Here is a 9,709-nt window from a genome sequence, read left to right as displayed (position 1 = left end):
GCTCGTCGTCCGATCGCTTTGCAGCGAATGAATCGAAGAAGCGGCGAGCGGCGTGAGAAAGAACCCGACGGTTGCAGGTCGCATTTTAGAGTGGCAGAAGGGAGTCGTATTTGCCCGTGCGTGTGTGTGCTTTTGGTGATCGGGAGGCGAGCGTTAAACAGGCGATCATCGGAGGGGGGTTGTCGCTTCCAGATTTTCTTGGCTTTTGTTTCGTGCCGCGCCGCCTCAGACTGGCTGGCGCCACGCGCACACCGCGACGAGCTCTAACAATGCGCCCGGGAGGCAGCGGCGCTTCGTCAGAGACACAAGGCAGAGGGATGCGAGAGGGGGAAAGATAAATACAGGGCTCTCTTTTTCTCGCGCGCACTCGCTGGCTCGTTTGCCAGATCAAGACTCCAAGCGCTGCCGGCGGGCCCGTGCCGGAGTCAATGAAAGATTCCCGATACGCGAAATTACAAGACCGCGTGGCGCCAAGGCGGCTCGGTGCCGGGAGAAGGCAAGAGAAGGCGGCGGCGCGGCGGAGCGGGCGAGGTGGCGAGCTAACAGCTGCTTTCGGGCGAGCGGGGAATGGTAAACACTGCGAGTTATTGGCGCGCGCAAGCGGCGGCAGGTGGTTATCCGGCGGCAGGGTCCCAGCGCGCGGCGCCAGCCTGTCGCCAGCCGACGACAAAGCGCAAACAAAACGCAAAGATCAAAACCCAGAAATTGTCAGCGGCCCGTTCGCCGCCCTGGCAAGATAAACCGACCAACCTGGGCGACGCTGCTTTCTCGCTCGGCTCTGCGTAGCGCCAAGTGTCGCACCTTTAATACGCCCGGCAATTACGCGCGTTTCGCGGTGTGCGCCTGTAAGCAAGAGCTCCCGTGTGGTCTCGCTTAATACGCTTTCGACCAGCGCCGGCTTTTTGACGAGAAGACACCGCGGCACCTCTAGATCGCTGTGTTTATTAATCGGCCGATGCGGCTTCGATTTTGATAGACCGCTTCTTCTTCGCGGGTGTGAACAACCAGGCCATTTAATGCGCTCGTCACAAAAGCTCCACATGGTTATCGTTCAAAATGACAATGAATTAGGATAGAAAACGGGACTGTGCATAATTAAATAAGCTACCGTTTGAACATTATATTTTGTTTGGGGTGCTAACTAATCGTCAATCTAAAGCTCAACTCACCACACCTGCTTTTTTAACGACTCAACGTTAAAACGGGAAATCCGTGCATTGCGACAAAAAATATTTAGCGGTAAAATTAAATACTGTGTAAAACAGTGCGCGTTAGGCGTTTTCCACTAATTTTAATTTTAGTTAGTATTTTTTGATCCTTAATCAGTAGAGTCTGTTAATTTTGGAAAACCTTAATATTTTTGTTCGGTCGAATCGTAGTTTATGGTGTTTCGTAAACAATTCAGTTTTTCTCTTTTTGGTCCGAAGGTCTCCTAAACACTTCCGAATGGATACGACAAGCAGAGGCGACCAATTTGATTTGTGCCAATTGGCATCGGTGCTATTTATAGGTTGTACCAATACCGCAGTCCCAGTCAAATATAGCCTCCAAGTCTTTTCCATATATAGCCAGGCGAAACCGCCAAAAACGCATGCAATCATCGTTAATTGCAATGCACACTCGGTCACTCGCCCAAAGATTCAGCGACTGTTTTCTTTGCACCGCGACAAGTTTGTTGTCGTTTACTCTGTGGGATTAGCGGCAAAATGACTCGGTAGTGATTAGTGGGCACACGACGCCACAGTCTGAGTGCCACAAACACCCGCAGCCCACAGCTAAAGCATTAAAAGGTGTCTCTGATTAAAACTTACAGCACAAGCGGCTGATTTTACACGGTGTATTAATTTACTTATACCAGTGGTTTTCAATAATAAAACCACTACAGAAAATAATAAATAAATTGCAGCACCCCTATACAAGATTTTTCCGTAGGTAGTTCACTAGAATGTCACAATAAACGAAACTGGAAAAACACACGTCACTCTATACACAACGTAGAAAGTTATAATTGGATTTATTCCACTCTAATCTTACACAACCAGTTGTAGAAGTTGAGCAAAAATTAGATTCTTAAAGATTCTCAAATATCTCCCGTCGCCCTTGAACATTAGAAATTGCACCCCAGGATGCTGCGGCACCCCGGTTGAGAACCACTGACTTATACACGTGCGTTTTCGCCGTATTGTGGCACGCTCGCGCAACCTATATGCGTCCACATTGTTTATTGTGCCCGGGCTGCGCAAAAGGGGCGTGTTGCTTCGAAAGCCAGTGGTTGCGTCGATTCGAAAATAAACCCGGGGATGCAAATTCGAAACGTCGCCCGTTTTGCGCCTTTGCCTAAAAATAGTTCGCGTCCGAAATAGAACGAACCGTCACCTTTACGATTTGGCTTCGACGACAATGTCCTTTGGTGCGGCGCTCAAACAAACCTCGGCAACACCGAACAGCGACGCCTTACACAGAGCCCTCTATAATTAAATGGACGCCGGCGTCGCACGCAATTAGCTACGGTTGCGGGCGCGCGCTCCCCGCTAAGCAAAGATGGAAAGTGCTTTTCGACGGGCGCGGTCCGATGTGTGTCAATTTACGACGACTTTATGACGTCACGCGTGATTAGGCCACCAGCTGGTAAACACGCGGTTCAACGTCGTTAAAAACAGAAACTTTTCATACACATATGTGTGCAACTACTGTTTTAGGCTCTCAAAGTTTTTTTCATATTCCTCCCTTACAAGCCCCAAACTGTAAATTTCTCCCCAGCAAAAGAAGACACATTTCCGCTCAAAGCCAAGACTTGCTACAAAATTTTGATGCGCAATTCGTCTGAAAAGTTTCGTTTGTTTGAACACATAACGTATAGATAGGTATTAATTTTATTCCTATGTAAAAATGCCTGATTTAGTGTCTATTTCTTAAATGGCTGTAACTCTAATAACCAATAGACTTATATATTGTGGCCTAATAGACTCTTTACAATAGCAATCAATCCAATCATTACAGTGAAATAAGCTTATTAATGCATATGACCGATTAAATAACTTATTCTTTATCCATTTTTCTCCCCAATTCCTCTTTAGAACAAATTTCCTCCTCAAATTTAAAAATACCTCCCTTGGGGAGCCAAGTGGCTACCTTTGAGACCCACTGCACTAAACCGAAATCATCAGTCAATGGGTTTCGCGCAAGCTAGGGATGAAATCTAGCCTACGTGAAGGTTCGAACTTACGACCTAGGCTATCAGAACCGCTTTAAACATAAGTACAAATACCACGTTATAGAGAGTGAGGTGGGACGTTTAAAAGTTTGAGTATAGATTATACTGTGTGCATAAAGCTTGCCCCCAGCTAAAAACATTCGAAAGTAAATCGGGCGCATATTCGTTAATCGGGTTTGTTCCGGTAGACCAGACAACGGGGCCTCGAGGAATGCGGCGCCCTAAGCTAGTTTTGATAGGAAATCCTCCTCGCCGTTCTCCATCATCGGACGGATCTTTAGGCCTGTAAGTCTAAAGGAAGCGAGACAGGGGTAGACGAGCCGGATTGATAAGGTGCAAATTGTGCGTGGCGGTCGACACACGCGGGCCTGGCGCCGCAAACATACCCAACACCCCCTAACACCGTCACTGGGCAAACACGGCCCGGATAGCAAAACAACGCGGCGACGCGAAAGAGGGGCCCGGCCCCTGTGTACACAAGGCAACAGGGCTACATCGCCAAGCCTCTATACAGCAGGGGTGGTGAACCTACTTAGTGCTGTGTACTACAATCCTTTTCTGCGTATTTCGTCCAAAGCGTTGAATGTGTTGCGATTTTGGGGGATGGTTGACCTTACTACGACGTTAATGGAGAATGTTAAACATAATCAAACGGGTAATGAACATACTGCTGCTGACTGTCATTAGTTGAATTGTAAAATTTGTTTTCTATCACCGAAACGTGGGTGTATTCATTATAAAAAACTATTTGCCGGATAAACAAGTTTGCAATTCAAACGGGTAAAGTTGAAGGCGATTTATTCCGAAGTCTATCCAAGAGCTTATTTGTAGAAGAACATGTTTTAATGCTGTGTGGCATACTTTAAAAATGTTGACGCGGAATACTCTTTACCGTCGCCATGGCATACTGGCCCGTCTATTTCACCTACCCTATGCCCTGTCAGTGCCTGCAGGCTGCGTTGTGAGTCGGCGCCTTAGCCGACAAGATCACCGATGCTGATTTGCGAGGCTAACCCCCACCTTCCCTCTCTTGTTGTTTGTACTGCTGAGTCAAAAGGCGGGCCTCGCGTGCTTAAGCTAGCCATACGACCGCGCGCCCTTTATTCTAGGTTTAATTTTTGGGAAAATGCGATGTGTCTGCGAGGTCTACAGCCCGAGTTTCAAGTACAAAACGCTGCATGCGTACTTAAAATTGAATCAGCGATGTTATTATTGTGGGAAAAATCTATATTGGTCGGGTTTCCTTCGAAATGCTATTAAGTATTAAAAAAAAACATAAAAAAGTACAAACATGATTAGTTAAATCGCTTGTATTAAGCCAGCGGTTCTCAGCCAGTGGGCCATGGCTCACTTTATAGGAATAATGGCTTGGGGAGGAATTAAAAAGGAATGTAAATTTATTGTTCAGCCACAAGTATTTCACTAATGCACGGTTGAATAAATAATCTTTTTTGAAATATGTTCTGCTGTGTTTTGTTCTAAACCTATTTTAAAGCTTTTTCTTTCATAAAAATTCAATTGGGTCACAGAATTTTTTTGCAACGTAAATGGGCCACGAAAGAAAAAAGGTTGAGAACCACTGTATTAAGCTGTGTAATAGCTAAGTGCATAAACAAGCCGTTTTAAGTAACTAGGTTTAACCGTAAATAATATCGATGTACAAGAACAGTGCCCTTCACATTTTTCCACTTGCGACGCGCACATAACAGAGAACAAATTCGGCGGCACGCCCCCCAAAAAATATACGCCAATCGACAATAGACACACGAGCAAATATCTAAAGACCGTTGGAGATTTCGTGAACAAAGCGAAAAAATGTTAAATGCAGTAGAAGCATTGCTGTACAACAGCAGCATAGCCGGATACAAGCTAGAAGTTCGATCGGCCCTAATAGCGCGGCCACGGCGCATTAACCTCAGCGCGTCATCCGAGCGAGAAACGTCACTGCGAATCGAGCCGGACGACGTTTGGACGAGTCAGACGAAGGTGATGCACCTGCGCCTTCATTTCGGCGTTCCCAGGAGAACCCTGGCTGATGAGGAGTCAATAGGCGAAGCATAGGTCTTGAAGCAGCGCGCAGGCTTCGTTAATTAATCAACAGCGGCGGCCGGGAGATGGGGAGATATGATTCAACGGAGCAGATGTCAGCCCGATTGCGATGGCTTTGGCGGTCGCCCGCGACAGCCCTGACATGGGGCGCCGGAAAGCGAATGCCTCTGAGGATATTTGGCCGACCGATTCGATCGATCGCCGGATGCCCGTCGTCGATGGATGCGCATCTCTACATCACGCCCCCTCCCCCCGTTGACACGCCCATCCACACCCTCTACTCTGCTCTGCTTTGCATTTGCCCGAGATTCGATCCCGCCTGGGTTCGGAGATAAAGCGCTGCTCAACGAAAACAGGACCCGGCGCTCGAGGCAGCTGTGTTGTTGCCTGTTGTTTAGATCAAATTGGACAAGTTTTTATAGAGAGCCACGTCACCCTTTAGAGTAAGACCACGCCTTTGCATTGTTTTTCAAGCCTTAAAAATTAGTCATCATGCGATTTATTTATTTCACTTCTAGAAAATTTGCCACATTGGTCTATTAAATGTCCGCGTTTCGTTTGATGATGGTTGTTTGTTAAAAAAAAATTTTCCCTACGTTTGACCAAAGCGTTACCTAACGATCTGTTCATATTAAGTATATACGTGACTACCTCGATAAGCGAAAAAATCAGGTATTTCTTTAATTGAGTGTTTTGGTCCTATACTGCTTTTTTCGCCACTTGTCCAATTTCCAGTTCGCAAAACCGACTTACGCAAAAAAAAACGATTGATTTTTATCAAACCAATTTTTGTGTCAAATTCGAATCGCTGTAAATAGAAAGTAAACAAAGCAATTCGAGCGCCTATAATGCTGACGTATCTTTGTAAAAAAAAATAAAACGAAAAACCTAAGAAGACCTACAGTAACCACTCGCAGCACATGCTCAAATAAGGCGAAAGGTCAATGGGCAATTTTAGCCAGGGCCACCACATTTCGCTCGGGGAATCGCCGATGCCAGGTCGGTGCTGAATGGTGGCCAGCTGTTATCGACCCCCGGTGTGTGTCGCGTGCTTTTAAGTCAACACCGAGTCCCGGTCGCCGTCGCCGCGCTAAAAGCAATCGCCCCATCGTTTAACCGAGGTTTGATCGAAAATGGGGGAAAGATTGTTAGATCGCTTTTTAAGTCTGGCTAATACTGGAAGAAGACCTGTATTGGACGCGGAATAGAGGTTCCATAGCACGGCGATTTTTAAACAACAAATTCGCGTTAGGTTTCAATGGAATTTAATTTTTTTATATATAATAAAAAATATTTTGTTTGCATACAAAAGGAATGCGACAAAATAATACAAGGCATTCATATCGCTTTAAACGCTGTGGGTGTTTAGAATAACAGCTGGGAATTAAATATATTGTCATATTCTAAGAATTGTCGAAAGAATTGATAGCCTTTTTTTACAAAGCTCTTTTTGTAAAACTCAAAAGAGCTGGACTGGTATACGCTTTACAAATTGCCAATGAAGCAAAGATAACGCCTTGACTTGACCATTGCACATGTGGCGAACCTTGCCGAAAAGGGCAAAGCCAACTTTGCGAATGTGACATGAAAAAATAGACTCAGAACAGATATGTCGGCGCTTCACGAGCTGGCCGTGAAAACCGGGCCGACATAAACCAAATTTATCCACAACATCGTCACTCGAATACCGAGAAAGCCGTGGGGAAAATGCGAGGCGGTTTACGAACAGATGCTATTCATTCGTTGGAAGGGCGAACGATTCTCCTTGGTCGGCATGGCGGCGGTCAATGTCCATACAGTGGCAGATGTCACTTGTCGCGATCCGTCCATTGTTGCTTTCTTGAGAAGCGGCCGCTTTTGACCAGTTTGAACACACGCTTCTGTTGTTTTTATTAGACCTCGCGCCGCCGCCTGCTAATTACTCCGCGAGCGTGACAAAAGGTTTTCAAGATTGCGCCTGCTCGAATAAGTCGGCCGAGGTGTAGCTGTATAGTGCACTGTAGATATATGCGACCAATGTCTGGTACGTATCTTATGCGCAATACATTTAAGGCCACAATTACATTTGTAAAGCGATTGTAAGGTTACACATACTTGACTAAGAAACTATTACGGACCAAAATTAAAAATCCCTACGCTGGTTGGTTTGTTGTGACTAGAATGAGTATAACTTGATTTGGTATCAGATCGGCACCGGTATTACCATTTGACAGGTGTACCTGTAAGTTAAACTGTTTTTTTAGATACGTGCATAAAGTTCCGCTGGTGCAAAAAGGGTTTTGTTGCCTGCAGAGTTGTGTGATAATTTACAGGTATGAAGGCTGTTTGCGTGATGTTTTTATTGTATTTTTTCCTGCGGGCTCCATCAGCTTATTTCCTCTGTTTGCAAGGGGCATTACTGTATATCGGGCCGATTGCGATCGTAACAAAGCGAAAGACCGCATTGTGAGAGTGCAGTCGAGCCTTTCCGCGAAATCACACAACTTTTGCCGTTGCTGCCATTCTCGAGCCGTATCCGTCATTTAACCGCGTTCGCAATGAGGAAGCCTTCCTTGTTTTTGCCCAGATGGCGAGCGCCAGTCCTTGCGCATTTAACAGCGATAAATTCGGCATCCGAACTCGAGTGGGTATTAGCCGCTGTAATAATTGAGCTGACGCAAATTGCTTTTCCGTCCGCCTTGATGGCAAATCGCTTCAGCCTTTGCTTATGTGCTGCGAGCTGTTTAGATGCTGCTGTTGCTGCTGTGGACCTTCTTATCAACGGCCGCCATCTGGCATGACGAGGGTCGGTGTTGTGAGCGAAGTGGCTTGGAGACAGCGAACACGCGCCAAATGGAAATGCGGGTTAATGCAAGTGGTATAAGCAACTACTGGCATAACTGTTTAAGGATATTTTTTTTATCTCCGAACAGCTGAAAAATTTAGGAGCTGTTCTAATAATAATGAGTGACTTGACTCCTAATTTTTAGAAGAGTGATCAGAAAAATGACATAGCGTTTCCAAAAAACATTTTTGAGAAGTTTTTGTTTTAAACTTCTGCATGAAATATCGATTGTTGACTGTAAAGTGTAAAGTCAGTCTTCAGGGTGAAGCATACGCAAAACTATCATACACGTCACATTGATGAAAAACATCGGCCTGCTGCAATGTATCGATATTTAAGGCCTTTCTGCGGAAACGGAAATTAGTTCTGCGCTGAGACGCCTTTCTCGCATTACAATATCCACACCGAGACACAAAAGACGGCCCGAAAAAAAACTGCGCTTTTGCCCCGAAAAGTCAACAGTGGACGGCCATTTGTGGCAAAGTCCTTTGGTGGATGCGTCTCAAAGAGAAAATGGATACGGGCCGAAAATTTCCGCTTGCCTCGGTTGCTTGTCCGTTTATTCGTCCGGTGCAGGCGCGGCCCTGAAAGAAAGGATTGTTACATGAGGTGGGAAAAGCGGAGCCGGGCACAAAGGCGGCCACAACACGGGCCACTTATCCGACTGAAAGGCGCGAATTAAGTGTTTCGCGCCGCGAGGTGTTGGCGAACCAATTCAGCCCGCGTTGACGGCAACACAAAACCGACACGGCGCGAAGAAGCAAATTGCGAGCCCCAGCGAAAGTTACGAAGACGTGAAACGACGTCACAAAAGCGGAATTTCAGAATTCCGCCCAGAATCGGCAGCGCGGATCAATTAGCCGGGCGCGGGAGGAGGCGCGCGTGGGAAGCTTGGAGAGTGGGAGAATGCAAGAGAGCAAGCGGCGAAAGGGAGCAGACAGAGCGTCGTCAGTGGGCATCACCGTGACTGACAGATGGGAAGGGCTCAGGTCCGCGTCTCTCTCTCTCTCGGCCGCCTTCTGCGCCGCGACACGAGAAAAAAGGTGAAATTAATTTGATGCGAAAATGGTTTTACGAGCCGGGTCGACAAGCGGGGCGCTAAGCGGTCCGTGGCAGCGTAGAAGGCGGCCCAGAGGACCTGCCCTTCATCCAGTGCAACTGCTGCAAGGCGGGCGCCGGGCAGATGACTTGCATCGCATGGGGGAAATGCGGAACAGCTGTCCCGGGCCACTTGGCGGTCCTCTGTCGCGACTAAGACGGGCGGCGAAGGGCCCAGGTGACTGCAACTACGCGATGCATTATGCATTGCGGGTGGATCGGGGCCTAGGCGCTTGAAAACGCGACAGCTGGCGTGAGCGCATTAGGCATCGGCGGGCAAATAGGCGGGCAAAAAGCCTTCGCTCGCTTGTCCCTGCTGCTGCTGACCCAACAGATGCACTTCTCTCGTTTTTGCAGCGGATTAGACGCAGGTTCGCGCCGGGCAGTGGTTAGCGCAGTTCACACTACGATGTGGCGAGGTGCGGCGTGTTGTTACACATCGACGTGGGCGCGAGATTTCGGCGGCGATTTGGTTGTTCTGTTCCCGCGCCGACGAAGGAGGAAAGTTGAGTCCCGCGTTTCAG

This window comes from Ascidiella aspersa, chromosome 9, assembly GCF_963924565.1.
Source record: "Ascidiella aspersa chromosome 9, kaAscAspe10.2, whole genome shotgun sequence".
NCBI classification, from domain to species: domain Eukaryota; kingdom Metazoa; phylum Chordata; class Ascidiacea; order Phlebobranchia; family Ascidiidae; genus Ascidiella; species Ascidiella aspersa.
Note: the sequence above shows the minus strand (reverse complement) of the source record.